The following is a 14,575-nucleotide window of genomic DNA, read 5'->3' on the forward strand; positions in this document are numbered from 1 at the left end:
CTTGGCTGCTTTTGCCTTGCCTGAGGCAGGGCTCAGCTCCAGCCCTTTGGTGAGGGGCTAGAGCCGGCCGGGGACTTCTGGGGGGCCGCAGGGTCTTTGGAACTATTCTGAATGGCACCTTCCTAGTCAAGACTCGCACTTCCCCAAGTCACCGTCCTGCAGGTCATGCGCACCTTGTGCTGCAGAGGCCAGGCACCCTGAGGTGCCCCTGACTCCACTTCGGGCAGGCCTGGGGACACCGGTGGGAGGGGGTAACACCTGCAGCTGACCACGGTTTGTTTGCGGTCTTCTGGCCAGAATGACTTGGAAAAGCCTCCCTGTTGCGCAGGGGCATTCACTACTTCCTGCCTGTCAGGGCACATGCACACACGTGCGCATTCACTACTTCCTGCCTGTCTGGGCACATGCACACATGTGTGCGTTCACTACTTCCTGCCTGTCTGGGCACATGCACACACGTGCATGTTCACTACTTCCTGCCTGTCTGTGCAAATGCACACACGTGCGCGTTCACTACTTCCTGCCTGTCTGGGCACATGAACACACGTGTGTGTTCACTACTTCCTGCCTGTCTGGGCACATGAACACACGTGTGTATTCACTACTTCCTGCCTGTCTGGGCACATGCACACACGTGCGCGTTCACTACTTCCTGCCTGTCTGGGCACATGCACACACGTGCGCGTTCACTACTTCCTGCCTGCCCGGGCACATGCACACACGTGCGCGTTCACTACTTCCTGCCTGCCCGGGCACATGGACACACGTGCGCATTTACTACTTCTTGCCTGTCTGTGCAAATGCACACACATGCACGTTCACTACTTCCTGCCTGTCTGTGCAAATGCACACACGTGCGCGTTCACTACTTCCTGCCTGTCCGGGCACATGCACACACTTGCGCGTTCACTACTTCCTGCCTGTCTGTGCAAATGCACACACGTGCGCGTTCACTACTTCCTGCCTGTCTGGGCACATGCACACACGTGCGCGTTCACTACTTCCTGCCTGCCCGGGCACATGCACACACGTGCGCGTTCACTACTTCCTGCCTGCCCGGGCACATGCACACACGTGCGCGTTCACTACTTCCTGCCTGTCTGTGCAAATGCACACATGTGCGCATTCACTACTTCCTGCCTGTCTGTGCACATGCACACACGTGCGCGTTCACTACTTCCTGCCTGCCCGGACACATGCACACACATGCGCGTTCACTACTTCCTGCCTGTCTGGGCACATGCACACACGTGCGCGTTCACTACTTCCTGCCTGCCCGGACACATGCACACACATGCGCGTTCACTACTTCCTGCCTGCCCGGGCACATGGACACACGTGCGCGTTCACTACTTCCTGCCTGCCCGGGCACATGCACACACGTGTGCGTTCACTACTTCCTGCCTGCCCGGGCACATGGACACACATGCACGCGTGTGCACATGCGCGCGCACACACACACACATCTGCTCTTCCGCATGTACCTCTGGGAGAACAAGACCCTGCTCACCTTCTGCCCTGTGAGGTCCAGGGCCATCTGTGGCTCTCTCCTGTGCTGCTCCTCCACAGAGCTCAGGTGACATGGTGGCTCTGGCTCAAAGTGCTTTGGCCCGGGGCATGGAGACCGTGCAGGCATCTGTGCCAAACCTTCCCCGCAGGACTTATGAGTGTCAGGCAGATCCACAGCAGCGGGTGAATGCTTTGACTTAGGGAATAGGGAAAGGACTGTCTCAGTGGGCCAATGAAAGAAACTTCCAGAATTCAGGTGCGTTGAGGGCCAGGCTCTGTGTCGTCAGTGGCCACAGCATGCGATGCCCCTCAGGATGGCAGGGCTCTCTGGCAGCTCCCCAAGGCCTTCAGGAACAGGTGCAGCGCCCCCCTTCCCCCCAAAGCTTCCAGGCTCTGCACCATAGGGCTGCACCTCCCACTGGGGGGTAATTTGCACCTTTTTACCAGGAAGTAGGAACAGCTGTGGCCTGCCCCTGGGAGTCACAGCCTAAGAACACCCTTCCTCTCCTCCTTCCTCAGCATTTCAGCAAGCATGGGAGATGCTCCTGTGCACATGAGAGCCCTCGGCTCCTGCCAAACACCATGGAATGAGGGCCAGACTCCCCCGAGGGGCGTGTCCTGCCCTCAGCGCCAGACACCACCCTGTGTGCAGGGACCCAGGGGTCCTGTGAGCCAAGCCCTTTCCATCCACATGGGTCCTTCCTGCCAGAAATGGATTAAAATTTCTATTTTCCACTGTGTTCATAAAGAGGCCAACGTGTTAACTCCACAGAGGAAACATTTTATTCAATCTAAAGTGAATTTTCCTTCTGTTCTTGTGAGCCTGGGCCTGACTGCGAGTCCTGAGATTGGCAAAGGAGCTTGGGGGGGTGTCAGGATGCAGCCTGGGGTGGGGACAGCCAGGCCCCAGGTGCAGGTGTGGAGAAGCATCTGAGGTCTGGAACGGCAGGCAGAGGGGCTGCCACATGACCTGTGGGGCAGGTGCCGGGACACGGGACTGTGATCAGTCTCCCAGACCTGCTTCCCGGTGACACCAGAGCTTTGTGTTTGGCCCTGGGACTGGGTGAGCAGTAGCCACTCCAGGGTGCATACCTCGTGTTTCAGCAGTTCAGGTCCTGTTCTTTGACCCAAGGTGACTGTGCTGATGTTGATCCACACACACATACACACACTGGCTTTAATTATCTGATGCTGACATGAGCCCTGCTCAACTACCTCTTAAGGCATCCCCTGAGGGGAGCAGAAGGGGGTCCCGACTCGCACAGAGCCAGGGATTCCTCCACCTGCCTAGGCAGTGGGCAGCTTGGCCCAGGACATCCTGCTGACTCTGAACCTCCAAAACTTAAAATCCTCAAGGAGCAACAAGAGAGCTTCTTGGGAACTGAACCCGTTTGTGGACGCTCACACTGCTCTGCCCTTGCTGTGAGGACTAGAGGGAGTAGACACAATCAACGATGGGCATGGCTTCTTAAGAAGGCAACAATCTTGTTCTAGAACTTTCTTTAGGGGCCCGGCTTGAGCATTCGGTGCCATCTGCACCTTCCCCACCGCGGGTGTGGTCCGGAGAGCCAGGCACAGAGCCTTGCCCTCAGTCCCCGCTGTGAGCAGGGCTCTCCTCTGTCCCTCAGCCGCTCCTCTGACACCTTCCAGAAACCCCTTCCAGGCCCAGCCCGACGGAGCGTCGGATCCTTCACCCTCGCTGCGGCCCTCGTGGAGGCTGCACGGAAGACCAGTGACGGGTGTGTCGGGGGCCAGGTCTCTGGGGAGCAGGTGGGTCGGGCCCTGTCCAGCTGGGGGCAGGTCTGGGGGAGGAAGTAAGGGCGGGAGTGAGGGGAGCGGGCCTGGCCGGAACTCCTGGGCAGGGAGGAGGCAGGTGTGGGGGCTGAGGCCCGAGCGGCCGTGCCAACCGGAACAGCTCGGTGCGCTGGTCCGCCTGGCTCCGTCCAGGCGGCTCTTCCGCCCCAGAGCAGCGGCAGGCGTGGAGGGCAGCGGCCCGTCTGCAGCCAAGGGGAGCGGGGTGGCGAGGCCTGCAAGAGCCAGCAGAGGCCTGCAAGAGCCAGCAGCGGGGCCGTCTGCAAGCCAAGGGGAGCGGGGTGGCAAGGCCTGCAAGAGCCAGCAGCGGGGCCGTCTGCAAGCCAAGGGGAGCGGGGTGGCGAGGCCTGCAAGAGCCAGCAGCGGGGCCGTCTGCAAGCCAAGGGGAGCGGGGTGGCGAGGCCTGCAAGAGCCAGCAGAGGCCTGCAAGAGCCAGCAGCGGGGCCGTCTGCAAGCCAAGGGGAGCGGGGTGGCAAGGCCTGCAAGAGCCAGCCCCGGCCCGCCCGGAAGTCCCCTGCGAGCACCGCCCCCCCACCCCGGCTTCCGGAAGTCCCCTTGAGAACACCCCAACACCTTCCGGGAGAACACCCCAAGACCTTCCGGAAGTCCCCGGGAGAACACCCCAAGACCTTCCGGAAGTCCCCGGGAGAACAGCCCGCCTTGCTCAGAGGAGAACAGCCGCACGCCTCCGTCGAGTCCCGCGGCGACAGCTTCAGTGGAGGCCCGAGGTGAGGAGGGGGTACCTGGCCGGTCAGGACGGGGCCGCAGGGGGGGGGGTCGGCGGGAGCCGCGGCCGCCGGTCACTCTCGGCCCCGACTCCCCCCTCCCCCGTCGGCCTGTCAGCTGGGAGCAGCAGCCCCATGGAGACCCTAGGGAGCAGGTGGGCCCGGCCCCCCTCCCCCTCCCTCTCCCCTCCCCCTCCCCCTCCTCCCCTCCCTCCCCTCCCCCTCCCCCCCCCCCCCCCCCCCCCCCCGTCGGCCTGTCAGCTGGGAGCAGGAGCCCTGTGGAGACCCTAGGGAGCAGGTGCACCGGCCGGGCCCGGTGCAGAGCTAGCCTGGGGTCTGAGCCCAGGACTGTGCACGGGGGAGCATGGCCGCCAGCCCCGCCAGGCAGGGGACGAAGAGGAGGTAACAGATCAGGGGGCAGAGAGGGTGGCGGGTGGGCGGAACGGGGTCCCCAGTAAGCTCCTCAGAGGAGCTAGGAGCCCCACGCGTGAGCGGGCCGCGGGGCCCAGGGCGGTCCAAGGCCGTGGCAGACTCGTCTGTCTGGGACTGCAGGGTGGGTGAGTTAGGGACCTGAGGCACAGGTCTGTCTCGGTTGTGAGCAGATGTGGCCAGGGCCACTTGGAGACATCAGGGTCTTAGACTATCTTTGCCTCACCCTACAGGACACAGTGCTAGAAAAACAAGACCAGACAGAATTCACAGAGACGGGCAGACAGAGGAGGAACACAAGCCGCTGCTTCTGGGAAGATCAGTGGTAGTTTAGAATGCATGTCAATTTTCATATTAAGCAATTTGATGCTCAAATACCACATTTCTTTCCAGTTAAAACCAGACTTGTGATTCCTTCTATAACCAATTTGACTTGACAAGTATTTGGAGAACTAGTTGAGAACCTTTCACAAGGAAAGCTAGATTCTTAAACTGATTTTTCTCCCTCATTTCCCTTTTTTAAATTAAATTGGTCTATAGCTAGTTAATATATGTGCATGGTAGTTTAAACATGACAGTGTGTAAAATTAGAGATGTAAGTCTCTCTCTACCCTAGCTCAAAGACTCTAACCATATCAAGCATCCTGTCAGAAAATGTATGTACAGGATTTGGCCCTTATTTGGTGAAGTTTCTTTGGCTTTCTCAAGACTGCATATTTTCCTGCGCTTCTCAAAAGCAACCTCTCCACTGCCAGTGGACCCCTCTGAAGTCATCAACCAAACCTCGACCCCCTGAGTTTGTTCTGATGGCTGAGGAAGAGAGGGTTCCCCAAAGACTGGAGCCCTCGCCACCTCTTACAGAATCTTCAGAATCCCTAGTAATGGACCTTCAGAGTTTGAACCCAAGTACCAACCTTCTGTCTCCGTGGCCAGAAGTTCAAGCCCAAGCCCCCAGTACAAGGAGAGAAAGGTTCTTACAGCCAGCCAATGCTGCTTTCCCAAGGCTGGGATCCGGAGAGTGTTACTGGAGCAGAAAAATCTGGCACACTTGACATCTGTGCTTAAAAATAGATACTCGCAAATACAAGGGCTTCTGGAGGACCTCACAGTATGCTTCCACAGACCTTGACCTGGGCGGCCTCTCCGATGTCACGAGGACAACTAAGCGTGCAGGTCAGTGGTCCGCCATCCTCATCATCCTCTCACGGAATTCTCACCAAGTGTGATGGTACTATTTCCGAGCTTTGTTCTCTAACCCTGCACCTCCCAGCACATGGGAAATGGTGACCCAGAACAACAGAGATGGATAGACCTTAAGGCAGAAGAGATGAAGCTGGAAAATTGGACATCTTCTCCAACTAAAGAAAGGCCATTCAGATATACCTGCAGTTTCTGCTTGGCTAATGATGAGGATCCTTCAGAAAATGCAAGCTTAGGAGGTAACAATGTTTGACAAGAAGTGTACTTGCGTTACTTGTGTAACTATAACCCCTCTGTACAACACCTCTACAATAAAATTGAAAAGAAGGAAATGCAAGCTTAGAAGCTGGTAAAGGCAGAGTCCTAGCTAGTGATTGATACCTGTCAATCACTTGCTGATAATTAAATACAGCCTGTTGGCAAAGCTCCTGGATGCTACAAGACACTGATTTTATATGCCAAGAATTTTGAAGAACCCATTAACCTTTGATTCAGCTTTCTAGTTTTGGAGTTTTCTTTCTTTTCTAAAAAAATATTGTTAATGTAGAGGTTATGCACAGAGGGGTTACAGTAACGTAAGTCAGGTGGGTACATTTCTTTATGGACCATGCTATCCCTTCCCTCACTCTCTCCCAGTTTTTTCCCTTCCATCCTCACCTACAAAGTTTTGTTTTTAATTTGGGCCTGTGGACGGATCTCTTCCTACCTCAATGCCAGTGATTTGTTTGCTAAGTCTAGGAGAGGTGAGATAGTCATTTGAAGGTATATAAACCATACTGGTTAGTTTAGGTGTTGGGTAATTAGGAATGATGACTGACTTTTCTTATTTTCAAGTGTTTGAGCTGTAGTAAGTGGAGAGACTTGGGTGCATCAATGTAATTGTCAATAATAAATGTGTGTATAAGGAACTTTTTTTTTTTTGGTCGGTCATGGGGCTTGAACTCTGGGCCTGGGCACTGTCCCTCAGCTCTTCAGCTCAAGGCAAGCGCTCTACCACTTGAGCCACAGCGCCACTTCCGATTTTCTGGTGGTTTATTGGAGATAGGGGTCTCACGGTCTCTCCTGCCCGGGCTGGCTTTGAACCGAGATCCTCAGATCTCAGCCTCCTGAGTAGCTAGGATTTCAGGCGTGAGCCACCAGCACCCGGCTTGTGTATAAGGAACTTTAAAAAAAAGAAAATGTATGTACAGACTGGCACCAGTGGCTCACAGCTGTTGCAATCTTAGCTACTTTGGAAGCTGAGAATGGGGGAGGGGGAGATTTCAGTTTGAGGCTAGCTCAGGCACAGAGGGTAATGAGACCCCTCCTCAGAAAAGTTAACAGTGGAATGCATTTGTCATTCTAAGCTACCTGTGAGGCTTGGGGTGATCTTGATGCCAGGCCAACCTGTGCAGCAAAGTCCACAGATTGTCTCCCTAGAAGGGAAGCAGGATGTGAGAGTGTATGCCTGTGGTCCCAGTGATGATGAGGAACCTAAAATTAGGCAGAGCATGGCCCAGACACACACGCTAGTCTGAAAATACTGAGTGGAAAACGGGGCTGGAGGCTTGACTCAGCAGTACCGTGCCAGCCTAACAAGCTCAAGTCCTCTCAGGGCCCCTGGATAGGAGCCAGGTCACTGGGTCTGGAAGCTATGGCCACAGTAACTTTGGCCCTTTGGGTGATCAGACTGGTGTGGTGTAGAGACCACAGCACATAGCTGCTGGACTGGAACAAAGAAAACTGTGACCAGCCTGAGGGCATTACACATCTTTGCAAGAAATACCCCAAACCCATCAAAGCAATTGAGCTTTCTGGTTAGTGTCAGACACATGGGGTGTTGTTAAAATATGACACTGAATAATTTGATTTTTACTGAGACATTTCCTAAAAAGATACAGTCACTTTAGTCATTTTCCTGTTCCGAGTACTCTTCTAAGCTATCATTTTCCGTTCCCTGAGTGGGTAGATTTTATGGCTCATGAATGTGTTCCTCTACACGCCCATCACAGTAACGAATAACTTCCTAGTTTGTCTTATTTGACTAAGACGGTAGAGAAATGGATGCTTCGCTTGGTTGAGGTCAACCCAAGTTCCTGCTGAAAACAGGATGGGAAGTGCCACGGAGCAGCACCCGTGCTGGCACAAGTAAGCATTGCAGTCCCAGCGTGAAATACGCGCATTCCTGCCTGGAGGCCTCATCTGGGTCAAGTCCCTGAACCCCCTTGGTGCAAGCCCAGGTGGCCTTCCAGAGCTGGAGCCTGCAGACCACAGCGACCACACTCCCTTCCACTCTCTAACGTGTCCAGGGAGGACAAGTCTGGGAGAGGTTTTTCAGATGGGAGAGGGACAGAGGTGGTGTGGGATGGGGTGGGGGGCAGCTAGCATGTGAGGTCCAGCTGCTAGGGCTCCCTCGCGCTCTGCAGGAAATGACCTCTGTGAGGGCAGAGTGGTTGGTCCTCTGGCCTTACCTCTCCGCTCTCGACCCCTTCTTTGACCTGAGCAACTTTCTTGTCTGCTTCCTGGGGATCGCAGGCTGGCTGAGGACCCATTCACAGACTTCTTTCTATTTTGAGCTCTCCCTTTACCCACACTGACAATGTTTCCGTCATTACAATTCTAAGAGCTTTGTGGGTTTACCATGAATCTTAAAGGCTCACTTCATTAGATTGAAAACATGCTCACACACCCCTAAATCTCATTGAAAGAGTGAAGCAGCCAGGTGCTGCTGGTGCTCATGCCTGTAATCGTAGCTGAGCCGGGGCCGCATGCCCACGTCCCCTCAGCCTGGACACTGAGGGGGAAGCAGTTGCTGCTGCCCATAGTGGAAGTGGACAGTTCACTGTCCTTTCCAGGGCCGGGGATCTTACAATGGCCAGCTAGAGGTGACCGAGAGCCAGGGAGCCCCAACTTGGGGACTGTGTGCTGCTGCCTGCTGAGCCTCATGACCTGGAGTGGATCTTCCACCTCAGAGCCACGGGGTGTCCCCGTCTGCCCGTTCCTCCATACCACGGGGTGTCCCCGTCTGCCCGTTCCTCCATACCACGGGGTGTCCCCGTCTGCCCGTTCCTCCATACCACGGGGTGTCCCCCACTGCCCGTTCCTCCATACCACGGGGTGTCCCCGTCTGCCCGTTCCTCCATACCACGGGGTGTCCCCGTCTGCCCGTTCCTCCATACCACGGGGTGTCCCCCACTGCCCGTTCCTCCATACCACGGGGTGTCCCCCACTGCCCGTTCCTCAGTACCTTGGGGTCCCCCCACCCATTCTTTCCAGACAGACCTTCTGGGTTTCTTTCCACAGGACACAAGCATGTACTTAATTTTACTTTTATTCAGACAATACTTTAGAAACACAAACCCCTAACCTGCCAGCTTCTCTTGGGGGGGACAGATCATTCTGATTGGAGTGGAGGCTGCTGCACCCGCTCTCTGACAAGGACACGCGGTGCGCCTCCATTCCGGATCTGAGTGCTCTGAAGCCTCTGGGGAGGAGGACCTATGAAATATTCAGAACTGAAGTGCATAAGACAGAGAGGAGGAGAAGGCCCATCTCACGACTCCTCCTTGGGACATTTGTTCAGTGAACCAGATGCTGAGTGTGGAGGTCGTGTTTGGTGCTGCAGTGTCATGCCCGGCGCTGGCTCTCACGACACTGCATGCCACCCCTGCAGCTGGCCCCTGTGCAGCACAGCCCGGTGGAGGGGGGCTGAACCCAGAGCAGCTCAGAGCCCACCCACCCCTCATTATTGAAGCAGAGTATCAGTTAGGGGAAGGCATCATGCTGCTTCCTGAAATGAGGCCAGCAAACTGTGCTGAAGCTGTGCCCTCCGTTCTGTAACCGGGCTGCACCTGTGGCTCTAGAGCCAGCCCTTCCAGCAAGAGTGTCTAACTGCCCACCCCAGGCCATGCAAGCACTGCTGTCCTTCAGGCTCCCTGGGGAGGGCCTGCTACCGTGTCCTGCCTGGAGGCCCTGCATCTCTCAGGACCTCTTCCTCGTCCTTCTGGATGTCTTGGAGTGGGTTGTAAAGCAGCAGTGTGCTGCCAGTGGGAATGTTTCATGATGGAGAGGCTGCTATTCGAGAATGCTGGCCTCTCAGTCAACAGGGCGTGCGTACCTGCAGACCCTCCCTCCTCCAGTGCTGGAGTCCAGAGGGTGACGCTGGGGTGGAGGGTGTACCAGGTTTGCCTTTTGGCCCCCAACATCCCGTAGTCAATTTCAAATTCAGGGCCAGGACTAGAGCGTGCAGGATGTAAAGAGCTGTTTGCTGAAGGGTGTGACTTTACTTGGGATCCCTGCTGCTCTCCACCCCTGGGCCTTGGTGCTCCACTGACCTGGCCACAACCCAGCCATGTCCTTGTCCCTACACACACCCTTGTCAGTCTGTGTAAACTTAGTCATCCTGAGCAGCGACTTCTCGTTGTGATTTTAGCTTACATTTCCCCGATGAGCTATGATGTCATGCATCTTTGATATGCTCGTTGGCCGTCTTGATTATCCCTCTTGTGAAGTGCCTGCCCAAGTCTTTGCTGTTTTGTTGGTTTCTTTCATCTTTTCCTTTTTTTTTTTCTTTCTGATACTGGGCTTGACTTTGGAGCCTTGTGTTTTCACTTGGCTTTTGCACTCACAGCTGGCACTCTACTACTTGAGCTGGCCTCTACTTCTGGCTTTTTTCTGGTTATTTGGAGATAAGAGTCACTTGGATTTGTCTGCCTGAGCTGGCTTTGAACTATGATCTTCAGGTGTTAGCCTCCCGGGTAACTAGGGTGATAGGCCTAAGACCCTGGTGCCCGGCTATCTTTATCATCACTTGCAGTTCTTTATTTTGGATAGAGGTTTGTTACAGATATCTTCAGCCCACAGCTTGATAACTACATTTGTCAGTGGTGATTATTATTATTTTTTGTTGGTCGTGGGGCTTGAACTCAGGGCCTGGGCACTGTCGCTGAGTGTTTTTGCTCAAGGATAGTGCTCTACCACTGAAGCCACAATGCCACTTCTGGTTTTCTGGTGGTTAATTGGAGGTAGGAGTCTCATGGACTTTGCTGCTGGGTCTGGCTTCAAACTTGGATCCTCAGATCTCAGCCTCCCGAGTACCTAGGATTATAGGAGTGAGCCACTAGTGCTCAGCTAGTGGTATTTTTCGATCATCAGTTTTAGCACACATGTAAAACGTCATTTTGATACAGCCCAATGTATCAATTCAAAAAACTGTATTATTAGTATCATTTTATCCTGCACAAAGAAATCTCCACCAATGCTGAGCTTGGAAGGCTTTCTCCTGTGCTGCTTCTGAGGACTTGGGTTTGTGTACCTCTGCCCACGCTTTCAACTCTATGATGCTTCAGATCATTCTTTGATGTGCACTGAGGGCCCTGGTTCTCGCTCTCCTGCTTAACGTCAGCTGCTGCAGCAGCTGGTCAAAGGCCCCTGCTTTTTCCTGCACGAGACCGTGACTGTGCAGGGGCCGCTGTGGCTGCCTCAGAGCAGACATGCTGTTAGATGCAGGTTTCCTAGAGAGACCCAGTGTCGGTGCGGGGAACTGCAGCTTTCGGTCTGCTGAGAACTTTTGGTACCAACAGATTAAACTTTGTAAAGTTTTCTGTCAATTTAGTTGACCGTTGTTTCTCTTCTTTATTATGTCTGTCAATATGTTAAAACGTTCCATTCGTTCCTGGGAATGATGTATCCTTGCTGGCATTGTATTGAGGATTCCTGCGCAGAGTAGGTGATCAGCTCTGGCTGGTGGGGTTTGGGGAGAAGGAGTGGTCGTGGACCCTGTCTGCTTTCTGAGTGAACATGGGCAGTGGTATGTAGAGCCTATCTTCATGGTAAGATTCCTTTTTTTATTTATCTTGTGTGCTGTTCCTGGGCCTGGAACTCAGGGCCTGGGCATTGTCCTTTAGCTTTTTTGCTCAAGGCTGGTCCTCTCTCACCTGAGCCACAGCTCCATTTCCCACTTTTTAGTAATTAATTGGAGATAATGTTGTAGGGTGAATCATCCCAGAAGCCACATTTTGAAAGATAGAATATTGGAGTCTTTACTATACAGTTAATAGGCTGCAGGCTGCCCGTTGTTACAAAGGCCTGCAGCCCCTAAATACACATAACACAGCTAGGAAACATGCGAAAGAGGAAAGAGAGAACAAAAACAATACCAACAAGCCAATTCAGCTTCAATGGAGAGCTGAGTTGGGACGCCATGATGACTGGAGACGAGCCAGGAGACAGGACACAGGACACGATCACAGACGCATGTGGCATGGCCCTGGCGGCTAGGCTGGTCTGGGCCTAAATGGGTCCACGCAGGGGGCAGATCCTCAGGAAATTCCCAGTCCCAGGCACTGGACTGACAGAGTCAGTAACCTATCAGCCAAGTGCCCGTCCCTGGGGCACACCTATTGCCTGGGAGGCAGGTCATGGGCAGGGGTTTTCTCCCCCCAGCATGAAGACAAGACGCCAGACCCTCCCATCCATCATGTGGCCAGTATAGCACCAGCCAGACCTGACCTCCTTACTTCAATAAGAGTCTCATGGGGCCGGGCGCTGGTGGCTCACACCTATAATCCTAGCTACTCAGGAGGCTGAGATCTGAGGATCGAGGTTCAAAGCCAGCCCAGGCAGGAAAGTCTGTGAGACTCTTATCTCCAATAAACCACTAGAAAACCAGAAGTGGTGCTGTGGCTCAGGTGGTAGAGTGCTAGCCTTGAGCTGAAGAGCTGAGGGACAGCGCTTAGGCCCAGAGTTCAAGCCCCACGACTGACCAAAAAAAAAAAAAGAATCTCATGGACTTTCCTGCTCAGGCTAGCTTTGAACTGTAAGCCTCAGTCTTCAGCCTTCTGAGTAGCTAGGACTATAGGTGTGAGCCCTTGGCTTCCGGCTCAAGATTTCCTTTCTGTAGCACCCAGGACCTTTCAGGCTTCTGCTGTCTCCAGGTTGCATGGCTTGTGTTCCTGGCAAAATAGGTCCATTTTGTGTCACTGTGTTGGCTATGAGATCCTTGCCATAGCGCTCCAGCGCCTCACACATCTGCAGGGATGGCCAGCGTCTCTCCTGATGACAGCAGTACCTTGGGGTTTTCCCCTCCTTTTCTCCTCTGTGCTGTTAGTCATCTCAAGAACGAAGTTTGGGTGTGGGTGACTCTGTCCATTGACCTTAGCCCACCCACCCCTTTCCTCCTGTTCCATTTTCCCTGGGCCTCACTCCATATCTTTCAGCCCCTCGAAGGGGTCCCCTTCCTCTGACTCCCCTCCCAGACCCTGGTCACCTTACTGCCTCTTCACTCCACAAGTGATCTACAGTTGCCTCTGCACTCTTTTGGGATTTGAAGGCTCCTGCCAGACCCCAGAAGAGGAGCCCAGAGCAGTCAGCAGTGCAAGTGTGTACTCAGAGCAAATCAGCGGTGATGCTACATATTTGAAGTCAGGAGCCACACAGAAACAGCACAGTGCACAGCATTTCTGGGGAAGAGGGTGGACTTGCTGGTGCTGGTGACCCATCTGGGGGATGGGGATGGGGACGGAGCGGGGGGGGGCTGGAGCTGGTGACCCATCTGGGGGACGGGGATGGAGGGGGGGGCTGGAGCTGGTGACCCATCTGGGGGACGGGGACGGAGCGGGGGGGCTGGAGCTGGTGACCCATCTGGGGGATGGGGATGGGGACGTGGGGGGGGGGGCTGGAGCGGGTGACCCATCTGGGGGATGGGGACGGAGGCGGGGGCTGGAGCTGGTGACCCATCTGGGGGATGGGGACGGAGCGGGGGGGGGCTGGAGCTGGTGACCCATCTGGGGGACGGGGACGGAGGGGGGGGCTGGAGCTGGTGACCCATCTGGGGGACGGGGACGGAGCGGGGGGGCTGGAGCTGGTGACCCATCTGGGGGATGGGGATGGGGACGTGGGGGGGGGCTGGAGCGGGTGACCCATCTGGGGGATGGGGACGGAGGCGGGGGCTGGAGCTGGTGACCCATCTGGGGGATGGGGATGGGGACGTGGGGGGGGGCTGGAGCGGGTGACCCATCTGGGGGACGGGGACGGGGACGTGGGGGGGGGACGGGGACGGAGCGGGGGCGGGGCGGGGGCAGAAGCCTGTGTAGACCGGCAACGCTGCAGCTTCTCTCAGACACCTTCCCACTGAGGGATCTAACGTCAAGCCGGAGGTGACTCACCGTCAGTCTGACAGGATCTGGCTCCTGAAACCCCAGGGTGAAAATGAACAGGGCATGAGTCAGGAATCTTCAGAACAGCAGGCCGCTCTGCCGTCTGGGTGCCCTCTGGGGCATCCAGGGTGCAGGTGGTGGCACTGTGCAGATTCCGTGGGCTTCTGGAAGTGCTCGGAGAAGGAGCAGATGCATTTTTTCCTCACTCACCTGGACAGACCTCCCCAGGTCCCCGCTTGGTGTGTGCGTGGGATGGGGAGACATGGGACCAGGTCCAAATGTGGAAACAGCAGGGTTTCTCCATAGCCATCCCAGCACGAGAAGTCCCAGACCTGCCCCAGCTTCCATGCGCAGACTGGCAGGCCAGCGTAGCACAGGCCTGTGATACATGGACACACCACACCTCGTAAGACCAGCAGAGTCTGGTGGGACAGGGGCTGGACAGTCTACCAGACCTACTGGGGTATTTATGGGTTCCTTCTTGTCACTGTCCCATGTCACGCACAGGACAGGCCCTGGCCTTCAGACCCCAGAGAAAGGCAGGTGAGAGAGTATGAAGCAGGAGAGAATGGTAAAGATCCCGGCTGTGGAGGCAGGTGGCTGCACACTCTGGAGAGGCTGCATGCTGGCCCCGCAGGAGCTGTGGTCCAGGAAGGCTGCCCGGCACAGATCCCTGCTCGGCCTGGACATCCACTCCACAGCAATGCTCTGCTCTGCTCTGTGATGACTTTGCTTCCCTCTCAGGAAGAGACAGAAACTAAGGGT

The sequence above is a fragment of the Dipodomys merriami genome, unplaced genomic scaffold (assembly GCF_024711535.1).
Source record: "Dipodomys merriami isolate MVZ:Mamm:240054 unplaced genomic scaffold, mDipMer1.0.p SCAF_2, whole genome shotgun sequence".
NCBI classification, from domain to species: domain Eukaryota; kingdom Metazoa; phylum Chordata; class Mammalia; order Rodentia; family Heteromyidae; genus Dipodomys; species Dipodomys merriami.